Source organism: Sapajus apella, unplaced genomic scaffold (assembly GCF_009761245.1).
Source record: "Sapajus apella isolate SASKATOON/1434 unplaced genomic scaffold, GSC_monkey_1.0 scaffold10, whole genome shotgun sequence".
Taxonomy (NCBI): Eukaryota; Metazoa; Chordata; class Mammalia; order Primates; family Cebidae; genus Sapajus; species Sapajus apella.
In genome coordinates, this window is record NW_022436950.1 from 36,011,432 (window position 1) to 36,034,682 (window position 23,251).

The following is a 23,251-nucleotide window of genomic DNA, read 5'->3' on the forward strand; positions in this document are numbered from 1 at the left end:
CTGGTGAGCAGAGGCTGCACACTGTTCAGATTTCCTTGCTGTTAGTTCTGACTTTCGGTAAATTGCTTGAGTTTTCTAAGCTTCCATTTCCTTCTATGTAAAACAGTGAAAATAATACCACACGGAGTTGCTTGTAGGTTAAATTACGTATTTTATGAAAAGCACTTAGCACAGCTGGCAAAACCGAGTAGGTGCTATCTACTTCAGTATTTGGCATTTGTTGCCATGGGCATAAAATATCCTAGGACTACTATTTCGTATGGCTCAGAAGTTTTGACATGGCTAATGAAATACAAGGCAAGGCCTGCTACTTACTGGTGCTCCTTTTAGTGAAAGCATCCTAAAAGTATGTATAGATTTTATAGCTTTAACAATATAAAATGTCAAGCACAGGAAGCAATTTGGCAAGAGAAATTCCAGATTGCATTTTACAGCTTCTATGATAAATGACTATTACATAAGCAGGAAACATACCTCATTGAAAATGCCAACTCTTTTGGCATCTATAGCAAATATAATGAAACATGCTATTTAATATTTCACTTGCAGAAATTGTATTTTTAAGTCTTTCTCGGCATATAAATGTGCTTTAAACTGTCAAATGTTCAAATTTCATTTTTAAGTCTCTTGTTTGGAATTTTAAAGATATTTCTTGTCAAACTGATGTTCCCAACAAGTTTTCAAAACAGTAAGCATAAAAGTTTTTTTGTTTTGTTTTTGTGTGTGTTTTTTTTTTTTTTTTTTGTTTTTTTTTTTTTTTTTTTTGAGGCAGTCTCACTCTGTAGCACAGGCTGGAGTGCAGTGGTGAGAATTTGGCTCACTGAAACCTCTGCCTCCTGGGTCCCAGTTTATACTCCCTAAAAGCATTTTCGTACTCCCTAAAAGCATTATATATATATATATATATATATATATATATATCTCCTTTCACACATGTTTTTATCTTGAATAAAGGATTACATTTCTGGCATATTATAAATATTCATGTTTTGGGCTGGGCGTGGTGGCTCAAGCCTGTAATCCCAGCACTTTGGGGGGCCGAGGCGGGTGGATCACCTGAGGTCCGGAGATCAAGACCACCCTGACCAACTTGTAGAAACCCTGTCTCCACTAAAAATACAAAAATTAGCCGGGCATGGTGGTGCATGCCTGTTGTCCCAGCTACTTGGGAGGCTGGGGCAGGAGAATCACTTGAACCCGGGAGGCGGAGGTTGCAGTGAGCCGAGATCACGCCATTGCACTCCAGCCTGGGCAACAAAAGCAAAACTCAGTCTCAAAAAATAAATAAATATTCACTTTTTGAAATTGTTACAGCTTTCTTTCACGTATATGAAAAGGAATTTAAATATAATAGTGATGTGATAACTGTCGTCAGACTTTAAAAAAACACATAAACTTGGCCAGGCGCAGTGACTCACAGCTGTAATGCCAGCACTTTGGGAGGCTGAGGCTGGCATATCACTTGAGGTCAGGAGTTCAAGACCAGCCTGGCCAACATGGTGAAACCTTGTATCTATTAAAAATATGAAAATTAGCTGGGTGCAGTGGCATGTGCCTGTAATCTCAGCTTCTCAGGAGGCTGAGGCAGGAGAATCACTGGAACCCAGGGAGCAGAAGTTGCAGTGAGCCAAGATGGTGCCACTCTACTCCAGCCTGGGCAACAGAGTGAAACTAGACATGGTAGCACATGACTGTAATCCCAGGTTCTCAGGAGGCTGAGGCAGGAGGATCACCTGAACCCAGGAAGCAGAGGTTGCAGTAAGTCGAGATGACACCACTGCATAGCTTGTACAACAGTGTGAGACTCTTTCTTAAAAAAAAAAAAAAAAAAAGATGGTGGGATAGACGGCTATTTCTGACTGTGGTATAGATCTTATTAAAAGAAAAAAAAAAAACAAGTTTTAGGCCTGACTTTCCAACATGAGATGGTGTAGATGAAGAACCAGAAGACTTCCATTCTTCTCAAAGAATATTTTGTAGCCAGGCATGGTGGCTCACGCCTATAATCCCAGCACTTTGGGAGGCCGAGGCGGGAGGATCACCTGAGGTCAGGAGTTCAAGACCAGCCTGGCCACTGTGGTGAAACCCTTTCTCTACTAAAAAGAAATACAAAAAATAGCTGGGCATGGTGGCAGACACCTGTAATCCCAGCTACTAAGGAGGCTGAGGCAGGGAGAATTGCTTGAACTGGGGAGGCAAATGTTGCAGTGAGCCGAGATCATGCCACTGTACTCCAGCCTGGGCTACAGAGTGAGACTTTGTCTCAAAAAAAAAATAATATTTTGTGCAGCTGCAGGGCACATGTGGCTGAGTCAGGCCCTAAAATCTACTTGTGCAGGTAGTAGAGTTATAATGCCAGTTAAAAGCAGAATCTTGCCAAGCCTTTTATTCTAAATTAGGGAGCTATTTGAGAGGGAATAGGACTCTGAGATCAGGACATTTGGTCGGAGAAAGACAAAGCTGAAACCCCAAGTCCCACTGAACCTTTCTTGCTGATGGGGGAGTGGGCCTATCTTCCCTGTCTGAGGAAACTAACTTCCCTCACATGAAAGTCTTTAAGAAACTTCTTTTGGGTCAGTTACATAACAAGGTAGTGTCCATTATCCTGAGGAAGAACTCCCATTTCTCCTCATTATCTCTAGGCAATAAAGACTGATAATAATAAACTAATAAAATAATAAAGGTAATAATGGACTGTTGGCAATAAAAACAGTTAAACCATCATAGTCCAGGGAGACAATTACCAGTTCAGTTTCTAGAGAACAGTGGTACTGCAAGAGAAAGGGGACAGGTGATGGAGCACAGCAGAGTGGGTAATTTGTCACTCACAGTTTACTATTGCCAGCACATGGTCATAAAAAACAGAAAACATTTGGTTGGTTCTATTATTGTTTTAAAATACTCTACTCATAATGCCTGGACCTGGAACAGAACATTGGCTGATACATCAAAGGAGCAATAAGACCTTGCTAATTTGTTTTAGAGGAATGCTAAGAAGCATGTATGAGAATGGGTATTTAAGGAAAACAAAATATAAAGGATGGTAAGGGCCAAATTTATTTATATGGTTTCATTCACCCAGAATTTGGGAAGTCAATGTGTTAACTTGACATATTAGTCCATTTTCATGCTGCTGAGAAAGGCGTACCCGAGACTGGGCAATCTACAAAAGAAGGCGGTTAAATGGACTTGCAGTTTCACGTGGCTGGGGAGGCTTCACAATCATGGTGGAAGGTAAAAGGCATGTCTCACATGGTGGCAGCCAAGAGAACTTGTGCAGGGAAACTCCCCTTTATAAAACCATCAGATCTCATGAAACTCATTCGCTATCACAAGAATAGCATGGGAAAGCCGCCCCCTGCCATGATTCAATTATCTCCACCAGCTCCCACCAATGACACGTGGGAATTGTGGGAGCTACAATTCAAGATGAGATTTGGGTGGGTAAACAGCCAAACCATATCATCATACCCCTGGACCCTCCCAAATCTCAGGCCCTCACATTTTAAAACCAATCATCCCAACAGTCCCCCAAAGTCTTTTTTTTCCCCCTGTGAGACGGAGTCGCACTCTCTCGCCCAAGCTGGAGTGCAACGGCACAATCCTGACTCACTAAAATCTCCTCCTGGGTTCAAGGAATTCTTCTGCCTCAGCCTTCCAAGTAGCTGGGATTATAGGCACCTGCCACCATGCCTGGCTAATTTTTTTTTTTTTTTGTATTTTTAGTAGAGACAGGGTTTCATCATGTTGGCCAGGCTGGTCTTGAACTCCTGACCTTGTGATCCACCTGCCTCAGCCTCCCAAAGTGCTGAAATTACAAACGTGAGCCACTATGCCCAGTCATCCCCCAAGTCTTAAGTCATTTCAGCATTAACTCAAAAGTCCAAAGTCTCCTCTGAGACAAGGCAAGTCCCTTCTGCCTATAACACTGTAAAATCAAAAGCAAGTTAGTTACTTCTTAGATACAATGGGGGTGCAGGCATTGGATAAATACACCCATTCCAAATGGGAGAAACTGGCCAAAACAAAGGTACTAATGGCCCCATACAAGTCCAAAATCCAGCAGGGCAGTAAAATCTTAAAGCTCCAAAATGATCTCCTTTGACTCCACATCTCACATCTGGGTCATGCTGATTTAAGAGGTGTGTTCCTATGTTCTTGGGCAGCTCTGCCCCTGTGGCTTTGCACAGTATAGCCTCCCTCTTGGCTGCTTTCATGGACTGGAGTTGCGTGTCTGTGGCTTTTCCTGGTGTGTAGTGCAGGCTGTCAATGGATCTACCATTCTGGGGTCTGGAGGACAGTGGCCCTCTTCTCACCTCTACTAGGCAGTGCCCCAGTGGGGATTCTGTATTGGGGCACCCACCCCAGATTTCCCTTCTGTACTGTCCTAACAGAAGTTCTCCATGAGTGCGCTGCCCCTGTAGCAAAATTCTGCCTGGACATCCAGGCCTTTTCATACATCCTCTGAAATCTAGATGGAGATTCCCAAACCTCAATTATTGACTTCTGTCCACCTGCAGATTCAACACTACATGAAAGCTGTCAAGGTTTGGGGCTTGCACCCTCTGAAGCCACAGCCTGAGCTGTACCTTGGCCCCTGTTAGTCATGGACGGAGCAGCTGGGAGGCAAGGCATAAAGTCCCTAGATTGCACACAGCAGAGGGACCCTGAGCCAAGCCCAGGAAACCATTTTTTCTTCCTAAGGCTCTAGGCCTGTGAGGGGAGAGGCTGCTGCAAAGGTAGAGACATTTTCCCCGTTGACTTGGAGATTAACATTTGGCTCCTCATTACTTAAGCAAATTTCTGCAGCAAGCTTGAATTTCTCATTAGAAAATGAGATTTTCTTTTCTATCACATTGTCAGGCTGTAAATTTTCTGAACTTTTATGCTCTGTTTTCCTTTTAAAGCTGAATGCCTTTAACAGTGCCCAAGTCACCTCTTGCATGCTTTGCTGCTTTGAAATTTCTTCTGCCAGATACACTAAATCATCTCTCTGAAGTTCAAAGTTCCACAAATCTCTAGGGCAGGGGAAAAAATGCCACCAGTCTCTTTGCTAAAACATAAGAGTCAGCTTTGCTCCAGTTTCCAACAAGTTCCTCATCTCTGTGTAAGACCACCTCAGTCTGAATTTCATTGTCCATAAGATTATCAGCATTTTGGTCAAAGCCATTCAACAAGTCTCTAAGGAGTTCCAAACTTTCCCATGTTTTTCTCTCTTCTTCTGAGCTTTCCAAACTGTTTCAACCTCTGCCTGTTACCCCGTTCCAAAGTCACTTCCACATGGAACTGGGTAACAGGCAGAGGTTGAAACAGTTTGGAGAGATGATAGGTGATGATGACTATTATTTATTGTATACCTACTCTGAGCTACATGCTTTAAGCAAATCTCCAATTCTTAAAAGACTCATGGAGTGGTGGGTTGTTATCTTCATTTTTCAGATGAAAAAACTGAGGTTCAGAAAAGGAGAAGCGAACAGCCAGTGTCACAGAGCATGGATTTCAATTCAGAACTGTATACCCAGTCTAGACTTCATACTGTAACTAATCAAAAGCTTAAAAGTGAGAAGCAAAGAATATGTATATATGGCTGTGTGCAGTGGCTCACACCTGTAATCCCAGCACATTGGGAGGCTGAGGCTGAGGTGAGAGGACTGCTAGAGGCCAGGAGTTGGACATCAGCTTGGGCAACATAGGTTCTGTCTCCTCTACAGAACAAAAATAGCCAGTTGTGGTGTTGTGTGCCTATAGTGCCTGCTACTCTAGAGGCTTAGGTGCACAGGCATTCAAGGCTGCAATGAGCTGTGATTGCACCACTACAATCCATTCTGAGGGACAGGGTGAGACCCCATCTCAAAAATAATTTATATCAATAGAGATGTGAGTGAAGAGGTGGAGGGGAGTATGGGGCAAATCTAGGCAGGAGCCAGAGCCAGACCCAAAGGGGCCATGTGTGGTGATTGATTTAACCTCAGGAGCTGTGAGTGCAACTAACAGACTTTACGTGGAAATGATGTGATCCAACTGACCTCTTAGCATAGCCCTAACCAGCAGAGGTGGAGAGGATGGGTGGGAGGGAAAGAGATAGCTGGGGAGCCCGTCAGACCAATCCAGGCAGAAGAGAGCAGGGCCCTGCTGAAGCTTTGGGAATGAGGACGAGGAGGGAGGCAGTTTGAGGTGCTGCTTGGAGGGTAAAAGATGTGAGTGGAGGTGCAGTTTCCTCCATGTGCAGAAGAGTCTTTCAATGAGGAAAAACAGGTGAGAGAAATACAAAGGAATCAACAGGATTTGTTCCTCCCTACATGTGTAGAGTGAGGGAGAGACCACATGGATGACTCCTGGGTTGCTAACGTGGGAGAGAGGATGACTGTGATGCCTTTTGTGGAGACACAGGACCTTCTGGAGTAGCAGATGACGGGGAATAAGGTACAAAGTGAGCCTGGCTTTCCACCTGGTGAGTGTGAGGTGCCTGTGGGTTGTCCAGGAAGGAGAGCTGGGAAGCAGTTTTGTGTGTGGGTCTGAAGCTCCATTTAAGGCCCAGTAGCCTAAGAGGAGCTGATGTGACAGGCCCTGATGTGACCGTCCATGGAGTGTGCACAGTGATCACAGTGAAGGGAAGGGCTACTTCACCAGAGGAGCATCTGAGGGCACGGAGGCTCCTAACTGAGCTTTCCAAAGGTCTATGAGAAGATCAGAAGCCTGAGTAGAAAGCCTTAGTTTATTAGGAAGAAACCAAAATACCAACAAAAACAAAACATGACTATCCTGCAAAATACAGTTACATTTCAAAAGCAAAATTAGAAAAAGATATTCAACCTGTCATTTCTACATTAAAAATGTTTTATGTATGGGATGCGGATGCACTTTAATATATTTAATACATCTTATATGATGTAGATGAGGCCCCCTTCAAAGACATCACTCCTCAAGTCTTTGTAAGGATGTAGGGTGAGAGAACGTTCTCCTTTACTGAGGCCCACACCCCACAATCCATAGTCCCCAGGGCTTTCCTTTTCCCAGGGAAATTCAACTCAAAACCACAGTGAGATACCATCTCACAGCACTCAGAATGGCTATGATTAAAAAGTCAAAAAATAACAGATGCTAGCAAATTGTGGAGAAAATGGAATGCTTATATACTCTTGGTGGGTCTATAAGTTAGTTCAACTTTTCTGAAAAGCAGTGTGGCAATTCTTTGAAGACCTAGAGACAGAAATATCATTTACCCAGCAATCCCATTACTGGGTATATACCCAGAGGAATGTGAATTGTTCTTTTATAAAGACACATGCATGTGTATGTTTAGTACAGCACTATTCACAATACAAAGAAACAAAATCACCCTAAATGTCCATTAATGGTAGACTGAATAAAGAAAATGTGGTTACATATACATCATGGAATACTAGGCAGTCATAAGAAAGAAGAAGAAGATCATGTCCTTTGCAGGGACATGGATGGAGCAGGAGGCCACTAAATAGCACATGTTCTCACAAGTCAGAGCTAAGTGATGAGAACACATGGAGGGGAACAACAGATACTAGGGCCCACATGAGGGTGGAGGGTGAGAGGATGGAGAGGAACTGAAAAAATATTGAGTATGAGGATTAATACCTGGGTAATGAAATAATCTGTAAACAAACCCCCATGACACAATTTGTCAATATAACCTGCACATGTATCCCTGAACCTAATAAAAAAGTTTTAAAAAAATTAATGGAATTCATTACATCAACGGGCTAAATGAGAAAAAACACATGATCATATGAATACACACAGAAAAACCATTCAACAAATCCAATAGCTGTTCATAATTTAAAAAAAAAAGAAAGAAAAAAACCTTTCGGTGAACTAGGAATATAGGGGAACTTCCTCAACTTGATTTAAAAAAAATCTACCAAAAACCTATAGCTAACATCATAATGAGTAGTGAGAAATTTAAAGTTTTCTCATTAAGATCAGGACCAAAGCAAGGATGTCTACTCTCACTACCCTTTCCACATCATACTAAAAGTCCTAACTAATGCAATAAGACAAGAAAGGGAAGAAAAAGTTATATAGGTTGGAGAAAAAAAGAAAATTGCCCTTGAGCACAGATGACATGTCTGTCTATGTAGAAACTCTTAATAAAAAACTCCTGGAACTAATGTGAATACATAAGATTGCTGTTACAAAGTCAATGTACATAAGTCAATTTTATCATACATCAGCAATGAACAAAAATTTTAAAGACATAATTTACATAAGCACCCCAAAGTTAGATAATGACGTATAAATTTAACAAAATATGTACATCATATTTAGGAGAAAAACACTGATAAACGAAATTAAAGAAGAACTAAATGAATGGATAGAAATCCCATTTTCATTTGTAGGAAGACTCAATGCTCTTTAGATTTCAGTTCTTCTCACATCAATCTACAGCTACTATGCAATTCCAGTCAAAATCCAAGCAGGTTGTTTTGTGGATATTAACAAACTGATTCTCACATAAATATGGAGAGGCAAAAGACCTAGAATAGCCATATCAATATTGAGAATAAGAACAAAGTTAGAGGACTGACACTACCCAGTTCAAGACTTACAAACCTACAGTAATCAAGACAGTGTAGAACTGGCGAAAGAATAGACAACTAGGTAAATAGAAGAGTCCAGAAATAGACACATGAATATTTACCCAACTAATATTTGGCAAAGGAGCAAAAGACTATACATGAAAGATGAGACAGTCTTTTCAAGTGCTGGACAAAATGGGCATGCTCTTGCAGAAAAATGAATCCAGATACTAACCTTACACCCTTTACGAGATTTGACTCAAAATGGACCACAGATGTAAATGGTAAATGCAAGAGCATAAAACTCCTGTAACTTCAGAGAAAATATATATGCTTTGGGTTTGGTACAATTTTTTAGATAAGACTCCAAATGCACAATCAGTGAAATTAAGAATTCATAAGCTGAAATTCATTAAAATAGAACATTTCTGTTCTATAAAAGACACTGTGAAAGTAATGAAAAGACAAGTCACAGAATAAGAGAAAATATTTTCAGAAGGCATATATGACAAACGACTACTCCCCAAAACATAAGAAAGAACTCTTAAAACTCAACTATTAGAAAACAACCCAATTTTAAAATGATAAAAGACCCTAACAAATATCTTACCAAAAAAGGTATATAGATAGCATGTCAAAAATCCAGAACACTACCAACAGCAAACACTGGAGAGACTGTGGAGCAAGAGAAACTTACTCATTTACTGCTGATGTAAATGCAAATTAGTTCAGTCACTTTGGAAGGCAGCTTGGCAACTTCTTACAAAACTAAACAAACCCTCACCGTACGATCCAGCCATTGTGCTCTTGGTATTTACCCAAGGAAAATGAAAACTAATGTCTACACGAAAGTCTTTACATAAAATGTTTATAGCAGTCTTACTGATAACGCTCAAAATGTGGAGAAAGCAATACAGATATTCTTCTATAGATGAATGGATAAACTGTAGTATATCAAGACAACACAGTATTATATCAAGAAAACTTAAATGCATTTTATTAAGTGAAATAAGCCAATTTGAAAATTGTAACTCACAATGTGATTCTACTTCACATTCTGGAAAAAAGCAAAATTGTTAAAAACAGTAAAAATGTTAGTAGTTGTCAGTGGGAGGGAAGCATAAAAAGCAGAGCACAGAGGATTTCTTGGAGCAGGAAAAATATTTGTGATATCATAATGGTGAGCAGGTGTCATTATAATTTTGTCAGAACAGGCCACCAAGAGTGAACCACAATATAAACTATGGACTTTGGGTAAAAATGTGTCAGTTTAGGTTCATCAATTGTAACATATGTGCCACTCTCTGGTTGGGAATGTGATAATGAGGGATGCTATGCATGTATGGAAACAGGGGTTTATGGAAAAATCTCTGTACCATACTCTTAATTTTTCCACAAACCAAAAACTGATCTAAAAAAGAAATTCTTTTAAAAATACATTTAAAAAAAACTGATGGTGTTTTTTGCTAAAAGACTTGCCATATAATAAATCCCACAGGAATCTTTTAGGCAGAAATGAAAGAACATGAGAGGGGAACTCAAAACCATAAAAAGAATAGCAGTAATGTTAATGACACAGGTGAACAAAACCAGTATTATTCTATTTTTGTTTTGTGACTTCTTTTTTAACCATCCCATATAATTTAAAATAAATATGCATAAAATAATTATAAATCTACATTAATACACAATTACAAACCTATGTCATATACACTATGTGTAAAAATGTAATTTTTGACAATAAAAATAGGACAGAGGTATCGAAGCAAAGTTTTTATATACAACTGAAACTAAGTGCCATTTAACCCACACTAGATTGTTCTAAATTTAGATATTTTATTTTGTAAGGTAACGAATAAGAGAATTTAAAAATATACAGTAAAAGAATATAGATGAAAATTAAAATGATATGCTAAAAAATCAATAAACACAAAGGAAGGGAGAAATGGAAGAATTGTGGAACAAAATATGAATGGGACATATAGAAAGCAAATAGAAAAAAAGAAAGTTCTGACTTCTGCCAAGATGGCCAAACAGAAATAGCTCTGATCCGCAGTTCCCAGAGAGCAATCCAGAGGGCAAGTTATCTTTACATTTCCAACCAAGGTACCAGGTTCACCCCACTGAGACTGGTTAGACGGTGGGAGTAGCCCAAGGAGGGCAAACCGAAGCAGGGTGGGGTGTTGTCTCACCTGGGTAGTGCGAGGGGCCAGAGAACTCCCTCTCCTAGCCAAGGGAAGCCATTAGGGACTTCTCCGGACACTCCAGCACTCTGGCTCAGATGCTGTGCTTTTCCAACAGTCTTCACAACCCACAAACCAGGAGATTCTCTTCAGTGCCTACAACAGCAATGCCCCAGGTTTCCAGCACAAAACTGGGCAGCCGTGGTAGCCACAGCAGTTTTTCTTTTTCTTTCTCATACCGGCCAGAGAGAAAGATCAGGTTACCCACAAAGGGACGCACAGGAGACTCACAGCAGATCTCTCTGCAGAAACCATACAAGCCAGGAGAGAGTGGGAGCCAATATTCAACATCCTTAAAGAAAAAAATTTTCAATGCAGAATTTTATATCCAGCCAAATTAAGTTTCATAAGTGAAGAAGAAATAAAATCCTTTACGGGCAAGCATCTGCTGAGAGATTTCATCACCACTTGCCTTACAAGAGCTCCTGAAGTAAGCACTAAACATGGAAAGGAATAACCAGCACCAGACACAGCAAAAGCATACCAAATTGTAAAGACCATCAACACTACAAAGAAACTGCATCAACAGGCAAAACAAACAGCTAGTATCAAAATGGCAGGATGAAATTCACATATAACAGTATTAGCCTTGAATGTAAATGGACTAAATGCCCCAATAAAGACACTGGCAAACTGGATAAAGAGTCAAGACCCATCAGTGTGCTGTATTCAAGAGACCCATCTCATGTGCAAAGACACACATAGGCTCAAAATAAAGGGATGGAGGAAGGTTTACCAAGCAAATGGAGAGAAAAAAAAAAAAAAAAAAAAAGCAGGGCTTGCAATACTAGTCTCTGATAAAATGGACTTTGAACCAACAAAGATCAAAAGAAACAAAGAAGGGCATTACGTAATGGTAAAGGGATCAATGCAACAAGAAGAGCTAACTATCCTAAATATATACGCACCCAATACAGGAGCACGCAGACACATAAAGCAAGTTCTTAATGACCTACAAAGAGACTTAGACTCCCACACAATAATAGTGGGAGACTTTAACACTCCATTGTCAATATTAGACAGATCAACTAGACAGAAAATTAACAAGGATATCCAGGACTTGAACTCAGATCTGGACCAAGTGGACCTAATAGACATCTACAGAACTCTCCACCCCAAATCCACAAAATATACATTCTTCTGAGCACCATATCGCACTTACTCTAAAGTTGACCACATAATCTAAAGTAAATCACTCCTCAGCAAATGCAAAAAAAATGGAAATTATAACAAACAGTCTCTCAGAGCACACTGCAATCAAATTAGAACTCAAGATTAAGAAACTGACCCAAAACCATACAACTACATGGAAAGTGGGCAACGTGCTCCTGAATGACTACTGGATAAATAATGAAATGAAGGCAGAAATAAAGATGTTCTTCAAAACCAATGAGAGAGAAGACACAGTGTACCAAAATCTCTGGGACACATTTAAAGCAGTGTCTAGAGGAAAATTTATAGCACTAAATGCCCAGATGAGGAGTGAGGAAAGATCTAAAATTGACACCCTAATGTCACAATTAAAACAACTAGAGGAGAAAGGTCAAACAAATTCAAAAGCTAGCAAAAGACAAGAAATAACTAAAATCTAAGCAGAACTGAAGGAGATAGAGACACAAAAAACCCTTCAAAAATCAATACATCCAGGAGCTGGTTTTTTGAAAAGATCAACAAAATAGACAGACTGCTAGCCAGACTAATAGAAAAGAGAGAAGAATTGAATGGATGCAATAAAAAATGATAAAGGAGATATCAACACCAATTCCACAGAAATACAAACTACCATCAGAGATTACTACAAACACCTCTACGCATATAAACCAGTAAATCTAGAAGAAATGGATAAATTCCTGGACACTTACACCCTCCCAAGACTAAACTAGGAAGAGGTTGAATCCCTCAATAGACCAATAATAAGGTCAAAAGTTGAGGCAGCAACTAATGGCCTACCAACCAAAAAAAATCCAAGACCACATGGGTTCACAGCAGAATTCTACCAGAGGTACAAAGAGGAGCTGGTACCATTCCTTCTGAAACTATTATAAGCAATACAAAATCAGGGAATTCTCCCCAACTCATTTTATAAGACCAACATCATCATGATACCAAAACCTGGCAACTAACAAAGAAATTTTAAGGCCAATATCCATGATGAACATTGATGCAAAAATCCTAAATAAAAGACTGGCAAACTAAATCCAACAGCATATCAAAAAGCTTATCCATCACAATCAAGTCAATTTCATCCCTGGGATGCAAGGCTGGTTTAACATATGCAAATCTATAAATGTAATCCATCACATAAACAGAACAAATGACAAAAAATACACGATTATCCCAATAGATGCAGAGAAGGCCTTTGACAAATTCAACAGCCCTTTATGCTAAAAACTCTCAATAAACTAGGTATCAATGAAACTTATCTCAAAATAATAAAAGCTATTTGTGCAAATCTACAGCCAATATCATACTGAATGGGCAAAAACTGGAAGCATTCCCTTTGAAAACTGGCAGAAGAAGAGGGGGGCCCTCTCTCACCACTCCTATTCAACATAGTATTGGAAGTTCTGGCCAGAGAAATTAGGCAAGGAAAAAAAAGGTATTCAATTAGGAAAAGAGGAAGTCAAATTGTCTCTATTTGCAGACAACATGATTGTATATTTAGAAGACCCCATTGTCCCAGTCCAAAATCTCCTTAAGCTGATAAGCAATTTCAGCAGACTCAGGATATAGAATCAATGTGCAAAAATCACAAGCATTCCCATACACCAATAACAGACAAACAGAGAGCCAAATCATGAATGAACTCCCATTCATAATTGCTACAAACAGAATAAAATACTTAGGAACATAACAAACAAGAGATGTGAAGAACCTTTTCAAGGAGAACTACAAACCACTGCTCAAGGAAATAAGAGAGGACACAAACAAATGGAAAAACATTCCATGCTCATTGTTAAGAAGAATCAATATCAGGAAAATGGTCATACTGCCCGAAGTAATTTATAGATTCAATGCAATCGCCTTCAAGCAACCATTAATCTTCTTCACAGAACTGGAAAAAAATTACTTTAAATTTCATATGGTACCAAAAAAGAACTTGTATAGCCAAGGCAATCCTAAGGGGGGAAAAAAAAGCTGGAGGCATCATGCAACCTGACTTTGAGCTATACTACAAGGCTACAGTAATCAAAACGGCATGATCCTGGTACCAAAAAAGAGATATAGATCAATTGAACAGAGCAGAGGCCTTGGAAGGAATGCCACACATCTACAAACATCTGATCTTTGACAAATCTGACAAAAACAAGCAATGGGGAAAGGATTCCCTATTTAATAAATGGTGTTGGGAAAACTGGCTAGCCATATGCAGAAAGCTGAAACTGGATTCTGTCCTTACACCTTATTCAAAAATTATCTCCAGATGGATTAAAGATTTAAACATAAGACCTAATATCATTAAAACTCTAGAAGAAAGCCTAGGCAATACCATTCAGGACATAGGCATAAGCAAGGACTTCATGACTAAAACACCAAAAGCAATGGCAACAAAAGCCAAAATAGACAAATGGGATCTCATTAAACTTAAGAGCTTTTGCACAGCAAAAACAAAAACAAAAAACAAAACTGTCATGAGAGTGAACCGGCAACCACAGAATGAGAAAAAGATCTACCCATCTGACAAAAGATTAATATCCAGAATCTACGAAAAATTTAAACAAGAAAAAAACCAACTCCATCAAAAAGTGGGCAAAGGATATAAATAGACACTTCTCAGACATTACATTTATGCAGGAAACAAACATATGAAAAAAAGCTCATCATCACTGGTCATTACAGAAATGCAAATAAAAACCACATTCAGATACCACCTCACACCAGTTAGAATGGCAATCATTAAAAAATCAGGAGACAACAGAGGCTGGAGAAGATGTGGAGAAATAGGAATGCTTTACACTGTTGGTGGAAGTACAAATTAGTTCAACCATTGTGGAAGACAGTGTGGAAATTCCTCAAGGATCTAGACATAGAAATACCATTTGACCCAGGAACCCCATTGCTTGGTATATACCCAAAGGATTATAAATTGTTCTATTATAAAGGCACATGCACACATATGTTCATAGCAGCACTGTTTACAATAGCAAAGACTTGGAACTAACTCAAATGCCCATCGATGACATACTGGATAAAGAAAATGTGGCAAATATACATCATGGAATACTATGCAGCCATAAAAAAGGATGAGTTCATGTCATTTGCAGGGACACAGATGAAGTTGGAAACCATCATTCTCAGCAAACTGATACAAGAACAAAAAACCAAATGCTGCCTGTTCTCACTCATAAGTGGGTATTGAACAATGAGAACACATGAGCACAGGGAGGGGAACATCACACACTGAGGCTTGTTGGGGGGTGAGGGGACTAGAGGGGGGATAACAGAGGGTGGGGCAATTGGGGAGGGATAACATTAGGAGAAATACCTAATGTAGATGACAAGGGAATGGATGCAGCAAACTACCACGGCATGTGTATACCTATGTAAAAATCCTGCACAATCTGAACATGTACTTCATTATTTAAAGTATATATATATAAAACTATTGCCAAGTAATAATTGCCTAATATGTGGACCTGTTTAAGATGAAGAAAGTCTTCTGACTGTTATTTCTATTAAACATTATTTGTCCTCCTTCTGGGTGGGGGAAAAAATTGGAAGCAACAGAATTCAGCCCATACGCACATCCAATTAATTTTTATCTGCTGTCCACTGGGTTTCTGGCCTGACAAATGATGGAACAGAGACTGACACAGGCCATGAGGAAATCTATTCAAATTAATTAAATTATGATTGTTGGTCAGCGAGATTTTAAAGCAGGGTTAAGACATTTGAATTTCTGATATAAATTATGTCCTATTTCATACATCTTTTTTTTTTTTAAAGTCCATGACCTGCTGAATGTACACCTCTTTTACAAAGCTATTTTTTACCACTCTTTAGAGACACTGATATATTTTTGTTTCTTTGGAGACAGCATGAACACACATATACCTAAAAGCCCTTAAAAAAATAAAATAAAATACATCCAAACCATTGCTGCCTCTGTATCACGGTGGGAAAAGAAGTGGTCAGAGGGTGCCTGGTTCCAGGACAACTTCAGACTGGGGACTGACTGAAGGGTGGGAGCAATGGCACTGATACCCAGGGAGGAAGAATGTGCGACCACAGGGTGCAAAGAAGCGTGAAAGGGGATGTGCGCCACTTCGCATGGAGGCGTGGGAGGCTGGTCCAGCTCTCGGGGAGACTCCATAACCAGCATGGCCAACAGGGGTTAAATGAATATCTCTTGGCTGGGCACTGTGGAAACACTCTTTTCACTTATATTTTCAATAAGCCTAGAGGGCAGATACTGTTTCTGTCCACAAGGAATGAAGCTGTTGGGCAAGAATAAAATCAGGGCTTGGGTGTGTTTTAAAGCATGCCTGAAAATAGAATAGACATAAGTCAGACTTATGGAAACAAATGAATTTACAGAGAAGGTACTCAAGGCTAAGGCCAGAAGATAAAACACTGGAGTAACCAGATATTCTGCCAGCCAGACTGTACCTCTGCATCCCGGGGGTTTGGAAAAATCCCAAAACTGAGTTCAATCACCTACGAAATAGGGCCATGACACAGGCCCCACCCCCTTGGTTGAGCACCCAACACACTCCAGGGGCTACACATAACAGATGTTAACATCATTCCTGAAGCCAGGGAAATGGAACAGTTCCAGTGACCGGAGAAGAGGTTCATGTAGCCAAGAATGATGAAGGCGAAAGGAATCCAATGAAGGAAACTGACGGGAAACTGGACTTGACCAGGAGATTCTTGACAACATGGAACCAGCTCTTATAAGTATGTGACAAAGAACAGCAATCTGACTCCGCGAGGAAATTGCAAATTGTGTTTGGAGGAGGCGCAGGCATGATCCTTGCAGGCAGGAAGTGCCCAGGATTGTTCTGGGAGCACTGCCCACACCATCTCACCAGTGGCCCCACCGGCTTCCCCAGAGGCTGGCAGTGAGGAGAACAGGTGCTGAGTGCAGGTGCTACCTGTGAAGGGGTGTCCCCAGGACGCACACCAGTCTGTCTGCAGACAAGGCTTATGTTGCTAACCTGGCCTGAAGAAGGGTGTGCATCGAGAAAGAAGCGTAGTGGATACACAGGAACACACATGCCTCCCAGAAGGCTTCCATTTCTACATTTGTCCACGTGAAGGCTGGGCTGCTGGAGAGTTGGGGCCCAGGTCCAGCATCCTACTGTGCTCCAACCTCCAGCCCTTCACTTTCTCAGTGCAAATGGCATCTGGGGAGCAGAGGGGGTACATAGAGAGAACTGCTTGGACTCTGGGGATGGCAGGAAAGGCCCCCATCCTCACCCTAAGATTCCCGGAGGCCCAAACCAACAGTAACCAGCTTAAAAGCCAGGGTCCTTAGAATCTGTTTGCCAGCAACTTTGAGGTCTGATTTTCTGCTGCCCCTTGACTGGGTGCCCCTGCCTGTACATACTCCCGACACTGTGGACACTGGTGGCCTCATTCATGCCACTGCCCATGTGGGTCCCTAGGCCCAGTCACTCATGCTCACCCCAGCCTCCATGTCCACTACCTGGCCCCCTGCCCCTGCTCCTGGTAGCCCACGAAGCAGCTCCTTGTACACCCCATGCACCCAGATCTGCCTGCCTCACTGGCACCTCTCCAAGCTGAGCAGACCCTGGGCTCGACGTACGGTGCTCAGTGAAACTGAGTGGAAGAAGGGTTGGGAGAGCAGGAAGGGCAGGAGGCCAAAGGAAGGGAGGCCCCAGGGGCCCTGACCCACCCACCACTCCCCACCACTGCTCCCTTTAGATCCACACATGCCCAGGCCCTGGCTGCTGCCTCCAACTTCAGAAAAGCTTCATTCTGGGCATGAGAGGCCATCCTCTACACATACACACACATGCAGGCCACACATACCATATGCACCACACACACACTACACACACAACACACCATATACACACACCATGTATACATGACATACATGTCACACACCATACATACACAACACACCCCACAAACAACACATACACACATGCCACACACCACATACAAACACATGACACACACCACAAACCATAGAGACATCACAGAGACACCACACAGAAACACATGCCACACACCAGATACCATGCACACACATGCCACACATAATACACAAAACATCATACACACAGAGTACACACCATCAACACCACACACATGCCATATACCATTCACACAACATGCACACCACAGACACAGCACACAGACACACAAAAACACCCATACTCCACACACCATATACACACACGACACCCATCCAGTCACACCACACAAGACATCAAACACCATACAGACACACCATGCACACCCACACACCCACACTCACCATACACAGAAACAACTACACAGACACACACCATACATCCACAACACATTCAAACCCACCCACATACCATACACACAGGCCAAATACTACACACACACACCACCAGACACCACACAGGTGCCTCACCACATAAACACAAGCAGATAAACACCACGCACCATACAAACACACAGCCACATGCCCACATGCCAGAAACCATACAAACACAAACACACAGCCACACACCATATGCACTCTCACACATATGTGGTATTAGTCTGTTCTCATACTGCTATGAAGAAATACCTGAGATGGGGTAATTTATAAAGGAAAGGGGTTTGATTGACTCATAGCTCTGCATGGCTGGGGAGGCCTCAGGAAGCTTGCAATCATGGCAGAAGGCACCCTTTGACAGAACAGCAGAAGAGAGAATGAGTGCAAGCAGGGGAAATGCCAAACCCTTATAAAACCATCAGGTCTCATGAGATGCGCTCACTATCACAAGAACAGCATGGGCAAAACCATTCCCATGATTCAGCTACCTTCCACCAAGTTCCCACAATACTTGGGGATTATTCAAGATGAGATTTAGGTGGGGACACAGCCAAACCATATTACACACCACTTGCACCACACAACATACACAGACACAAATACAATACACACAAGCTGCACACCAAACATACCCACATGCCAGACAGTACACAGACACACATCACACACACCCATATGCCACACACACCACAAAAACACAGCATACACCACACACACACACACGCCACACAGCATGCACACACATGTACCAGACATCACGTACAACATACATGTACCCTTATGCCAAACACATCCAACACACCAAACACACAGACATACTACACACCACAGGTACACACTCAGATGCCACAAACTGAGACCCACACATCAGCTCACACACCATACCCCCATACACACACACCACACACTTATACATACACCCATACATACCCACACACCCACGCAGCTCCGACTCCCACTGGCACCAGTGATAAGGACACTGTCACATGCTGCATCGCACACAACGGAAATGGGGTGGGGGCACAGCTGAGCTGTAGAGAGCCAGAGTAGCCCACTCCCTCTGGAGGGATCAGCAGCAAGGCTGCTGTGACATTTGGGTGAACTCCAGAGAAGTGAAACCATAATAGGGGAATGTGTATGTCTTGGAGAAGAGCAGTCAGACCTAATGAAAGATAACCAGCTTTCACTGACCTTGCTGCAAGATTGTTGTTAGCTGAGGTATGTTAACTGAAGTATGACAATTATAACCACAGGCTGTTCTGGGTAACTGCACCCTTCCTCTATGTGCTTTGCGAACATATAAAATAAAGTACTCTGAGGCAGGGCAGGCTGAAGAGACTAACATTATCAGCTCTTCAGACCACCTGGCCCAGCTCTCTATGTTTGTCTGTGTGTCTTTCTTTATCCCCTGCCATTTCCTCTTAGGTCTTTGAACCCTTGTGCAGTGCAGGACGTGTGAAACATGGTGTCCAAACAGGAACCTGAGCGTGGGAACCAGAAATGACAGTAAGGTGAGGGGATGCTCACTGGACCCGGGTATAAAGAATGAGTGGATTGGGAAATTTTTCACCAGGCATTGAGCATGGGCAATTCTTTATCTAGTGATAGTTCTTTGTATGTGAAAGTGCTGCTCGCCCTCATTAAGGGCAAAAGATGTTATGTACATAAAAAGAGCAGCTAGAGGATTTTCTAAAATTTGTGCAGTAGATTTGCCCATGGTTTCCAGAATAGGGCGTAGTAGTTTAGCTACTTGGATGAGAGTAGGACAACAGTTACATAGCAAATATATAGCTAAGGGACCTCAGACAATGCCAGTTTATACTTTTGCTATTTGGTCTTTGATTAGGGATGCTTTAGATCCCCAACATGAGGCAGACAAGTTTAAGATAAAACAGTTCTTTAGTAATTTTGTATAAACTGTGATTTTCTTTATTGTGTTGGTGCGGTATTTCATTATCATTTAACCTCAAGATATTCAGACCAACAGGATTGTATTACTGCTCTTTCTAATACACTGAGGGGAGTTCAGGCTACCTCAGCATCTCTTAAAGGCCAGTAGACAAGAGGAAGTGCCGAGGTAGCCCAGCTTTCTGCCCCACGTATGGACTTCCCTCCACCACCCCAAGACTTACTTAAAACCGCCTCCTCGGAGGTTGCGGTGAGCCGAGAATTCACCACTGCACTCCAGCCTGGGCAACAAGAGCGAAACTCCATCTCAAAAAAAAAACCAAACAAACAAAAAAACAAACAAACAAACAAAACCTGCCTCCTCTTTTGAGAAGGAGAGTGATGGAGATGGCTCAGAGGAGTCTCTGCCCCCAGAGTATCAATAAAAATTACAGGATAAAATAACTAGAGAGGAGCAGGACCAGTGGCCTCAAATGTTTGCAGCTCATAACTTTGATGACCCAAAGCCTAGATGGCTCATACAAGAAAAATGCAAGGAACATAAAATAACTCCTTTTAAGATCTCCCCGCTGCAGCCTGCATTACGTGGGGCAATGGCATGAGGGGAGGATGTTGAGGGGTTTCAGGTTTGCCCCTTGCTAGTACGCCCAGATCCCAATAATCCAGGACAGATGCTGAGACGGCATGGTTCTTTGTCTTTTAAATTACTCAGGGATTTAAAAACAGCTTTAGCCTCTTATGGACCTACTTCCCATTTGTAATCACTCTCTTGAATGCCTTGGCTAATGATGCGTTGGCCCCTTAAAACTGGTCTAACCTTGCAAAATTATGCTTGGATGCGGGAGATTATCTAAGATGGAAATCTGATTCCTTTGATAAGCGTAGCGAGCAGGCTGAGTGCAATATAGCTCATGGTGTGAATATATCTATGAATATGTTAGTGGGTAGCGGAAACTTTGAGCCCTTACTAAATCAGCTTGGCTATCCTTTAGAGGCTTATCAGCAAATAAATATTTATGCTGCACAGCCTTGGAGGGCTCTTCCAGCCAAAGGTAAAAAGTCCCAGGAACTTGCAGAATTGTCCAGGGACCAGAGGAACCATGTGCAAACTTTATTGCCCACCTGCTTCAGAAAGTAGGATGATACAGCTGAACCAGAAGACTGCAATGTGTTAGCAAAGCAAATGGCTTTTGAAAATGCCAACAAAACATGCCAAGCCATTTTGCAACCTTACAAGGCTAAAGCTACTCTAAATGACTTCATTCGGCCTTTGTGCAGATGTTGGTCCAGCATATGTTGAGGAATTAACATTAGCCTCTGCTCTTCAGAGTAAACTGCCATGACAATGTCCTAAAAAGAAATCTAGAACTTGTTTCCAGTGTGACAAAAAGGAACATTTCATCTCGGAGTGCACGGCAGTGAGAGGGGGCCACTGCCCCCTGGAACTGTGGGGCTGCTTATTAGGCACAGTATTCTTACTTCAAAAGATTTTTTAGTACTACCTGGAGTTATAAATACTGACTACACAGGTGAAATTTTAATCCAGGCAAATGGAGATTATTACAAGATTTATGAGCCGTTAATGCCATAATACAGCCCATGGGTGCTCTGCAACCAGGATTACCCACTCCAACTGCTATTCCATTAGATTATCATCTTTTGGTTCTGGATCTTAAAGATGCCTTTTTTCACTATTCCCTTACATCCAGATGACCAGGAACATTTTGTATTCTCAGTACCTTCCCCAAATTTTCAAGCACCTGTTAAATGATATGGTTGGCAAGTACTTCCTCAAGGAATGGCTAACAGCTCAACTTTATGTCAGTCCTTTGTGGCAGTTGCTTTAGAATCTACTAGACAAAAATATAAATGAGCATATACCATTCATTATATGGATGATATTCTTGTGGCACATTCATCTGAAGAAACTTTAAGGCAAATTTTTGGGGACTTGGAATTGGCCCTTGCTCAGTCTGGTCTGATGGTGGCACCAGAAAAAATTGGCTCCTTTTAAGTATCTAGGAACAATCATTTCTGATCACACTATGCAGATTCGCTGGGACTGACATACTTTAAACGATTTCAAAAATTCCTTGGAGACATTAATTGGCTTCGCTCTATGCTAAAATTGACTACTGGCCAATTAATACCACTTTTTACTATTTTGTGGGGTGATCCTGACCCTACTTTCTCTAGAACTTTAACTAAACCAGCAAAACTTGCTCTTAAACAGGTGGAAGAAGCCATAGCTCAGGCTCAGTTAACTTACATTAACCCACAACTTCCCTTAGATCTAATTTTCTTACAGACTGCTGATACACCCACCGCAGGGCTGTGACAAAAAGACTCCCCTGTGGAGTGGTTACATTTGGCTAACAACCCACCTAACTCTTTAACACCTTACTATTCAGCAGTTGCTTCTCTAATAGCTAAGGGTAGAGAGCAATGCTATCAGATCTTTGGTCAAGACCCCGATACAGTCATTGTGCCATATAACACCACTCAACAATCACGGCTGTGGCAATTTACTCAGGACTAGGGACTAGCCTTTATAGATTTTACAGGACAGATAGCATGTCATCATCCTTCATCTAAAATACTTTCATTTACACAACAACATCCATTCATTTTTCCTAAAATTGTCCAAACAAAGACAATTCCTTTAGCTCAATTAGTGTTTACTGATGGCAGCCGTTCAGGACAAGCCGTATATTTTATGGCAGACGGCTCTTAGGTGGAGGCCACCCCATTTATTTCTGCTCAGGAAGCTGAGCTTTATAACGTTTACATGGTTCTCAGAGATCACTCACAGGCAGTTAATATCTACTCAGACAGCAAGTATGTGGTGGGAGCCATTCAAAGGCTCTCATGGCCTCTGCTTCAAAAGAGATTTTTCAAATATCTACAATTCTGCAGTGCATGCTCCACCAGCGAAAATATCCTATATCTATTGGACATATCAGATCACATTCAGATCTCCCAGGTCCCCTGACAGAAGGCAGTGCAGCTGTAGACAATCTCGTCTCCCCACCACCCCATCTAGTGGGTTCTCTTATTTCCCA

At 41.6% G+C, this 23,251-nt stretch overlaps 1 protein-coding gene across 2 annotated transcripts in view; it reads right to left on the minus strand.

The window, feature by feature from the left end:
• LOC116551915 (cytochrome P450 20A1) overlaps positions 1-23,251 on the minus strand; it is a 121,620-nt gene that overhangs the window by 52,727 nt on the left and 45,642 nt on the right. The gene's annotated exons all lie outside the window — the stretch shown is intronic.